Source organism: Schistocerca piceifrons, unplaced genomic scaffold (assembly GCF_021461385.2).
Source record: "Schistocerca piceifrons isolate TAMUIC-IGC-003096 unplaced genomic scaffold, iqSchPice1.1 HiC_scaffold_292, whole genome shotgun sequence".
Taxonomy (NCBI): Eukaryota; Metazoa; Arthropoda; class Insecta; order Orthoptera; family Acrididae; genus Schistocerca; species Schistocerca piceifrons.
The window spans coordinates 20,001-22,500 of NW_025728507.1; the positions used below are offsets into that span (position 1 = coordinate 20,001).

At 57.6% G+C, this 2,500-nt stretch overlaps 1 non-coding gene across 1 annotated transcript in view; it reads right to left on the minus strand.

Moving 5' to 3' along the window:
• Positions 1 to 1,157, minus strand: part of LOC124744440 — a 1,909-nt gene extending 752 nt beyond the window's left edge. The window contains exon 1 of the ribosomal RNA XR_007010755.1: positions 1 to 1,157. This exon is cut by the window's left edge and continues 752 nt beyond it. This is a non-coding gene — a ribosomal RNA (small subunit ribosomal RNA).
• Between the last annotated feature and the right edge of the window lie 1,343 nt (positions 1,158 to 2,500).

Below are 2,500 nucleotides of genomic sequence, written 5' to 3' on the forward strand. Positions count from 1 at the left end.
GAGGAACTGCGGCGGATCGCTGGCTGGCATCGTTTATGGTTAGAACTAGGGCGGTATCTGATCGCCTTCGAACCTCTAACTTTCGTTCTTGATTAATGAAAACATACTTGGCAAATGCTTTCGCTTCTGTTCGTCTTGCGACGATCCAAGAATTTCACCTCTAACGTCGCAATACGAATGCCCCCGCCTGTCCCTATTAATCATTACCTCGGGTTCCGAAAACCAACAAAATAGAACCGAGGTCCTATTCCATTATTCCATGCACACAGTATTCAGGCGGGCTTGCCTGCTTTAAGCACTCTAATTTGTTCAAAGTAAACGTGCCGGCCCACCGAGACACTCAATAAAGAGCACCCTGGTAGGATTTCAACGGGGTCCGCCTCGGGACGCACGAGCACGCACGAGGCGGTCGCACGCCTTCGGCTCGCCCCACCGGCAGGACGTCCCACGATACATGCCAGTTAAACACCGACGGGCGGTGAACCAACAGCGTGGGACACAAATCCAACTACGAGCTTTTTAACCGCAACAACTTTAATATACGCTATTGGAGCTGGAATTACCGCGGCTGCTGGCACCAGACTTGCCCTCCAATAGATACTCGTTAAAGGATTTAAAGTGTACTCATTCCGATTACGGGGCCTCGGATGAGTCCCGTATCGTTATTTTTCGTCACTACCTCCCCGTGCCGGGAGTGGGTAATTTGCGCGCCTGCTGCCTTCCTTGGATGTGGTAGCCGTTTCTCAGGCTCCCTCTCCGGAATCGAACCCTGATTCCCCGTTACCCGTTACAACCATGGTAGGCGCAGAACCTACCATCGACAGTTGATAAGGCAGACATTTGAAAGATGCGTCGCCGGTACGAGGACCGTGCGATCAGCCCAAAGTTATTCAGAGTCACCAAGGCAAACGGACCGGACGAGCCGACCGATTGGTTTTGATCTAATAAAAGCGTCCCTTCCATCTCTGGTCGGGACTCTGTTTGCATGTATTAGCTCTAGAATTACCACAGTTATCCAAGTAACGTGGGTACGATCTAAGGAACCATAACTGATTTAATGAGCCATTCGCGGTTTCACCTTAATGCGGCTTGTACTGAGACATGCATGGCTTAATCTTTGAGACAAGCATATGACTACTGGCAGGATCAACCAGGGAGCTGCGTCAACTAGAGCTGAGCAGCCGGCCGCCCGGGAGTGTGTCCCGGGGGCCCGCGCGAACACGCAAGCGTCCGCTCAATCATTCTGCAAACAGGAGGAGGCTGAGCTCCCCTGCACAATACACCTCGAAACCCTCTCAGGTCCCGGCGGCGCGCAGCGCCGTCCCAAGTACTTGGTCGGGTTCGAGAGAGGCGCAATCGCCCGGAGTTAGGCGAGTAGACGCTTTCGGTGCGACCACCCGTGCTCCCAACTGAGCTTGCCGCTGCCGACAGAGGCCCGGGAGCGTGCTGTCGTGGCATTGCCGGCGGGAGACAACACGCGCCACCTACGGTGACCGGCAGCTCCAACGCCAGCGCCACAGAAGGACAAAAGCCCCACTTGGGTGCCGAAGCGAACTCTCCCAGCACAGCGCACGCGCCAACACATCCGCACAGCTGCGATACAAACCACCAGCGAGAACCGCTGGGGCGACCGAGCAGCAGACGGCGTCGCGGCGCCGAGCGCCGGGCGGCGGCGCATCCTCAACGCACACAGTCCTCAATCGGACCAGCACACTGAAGATGTCCACCGCGCTTCGCACCGGGCCCGCGAGGACCTACTTTGGCCGCACGGCGCCGCGCGCAGGGTGCGCCGGCGCGCAGCTGCGACGCCTGCCGCGTCCGTCGGCCGGCGCGCCTGCCACTGGCCGCCCCCACCAGCCGGCTGTAGCGCGTGCGCCCACGCACCGCGCGGCCAGCACGCCGGGAGGCGCCCCCTCACCGGCCGGGGACGGTCCCACCCAGCCACCGCCGCGTATCGCTTCACACCCAGATGCCGTTCAGTTTCGTCGGCATGGTGGGTATCGCTGGAACAACCGGTTAGTACCTCAACCTATCGTCGCCATCACCGATTCACCCCTAGCGAGAACAACCGCACCACAACAGGTTACCATTTGTTCATTTGCGTAACTTCACCAGAAAACGCAGGCGTCCATCGCCATTTGCAACTTCAACGATTATTGCATGCCTGTGTCAGGTGTCACGCCACACTACGTCTGCCCACATACACGCAACAAAATGTGCACGCCTAGACAATACGTGGAAGGTGGCCCCCGTACGTATGCGATGTCCATTGCTCGAACGACTGTCAACCGGCCTCTGTAGCATGTCGCAGATATGGAACGCGGTGCACCATGCCATCACGGTGTGTGAGGAGAGACGACTAGGTCCGAATACATCAACAGACAGCTCATGCTGATCGCCATCCACGGCGTCCGTTCCTCCCACACGTCTCTATGGCGTACCACACTGCAATCCAGCTCTCATAGGGAGACGACACGTAGCTGCGTGCACAATATTTGCA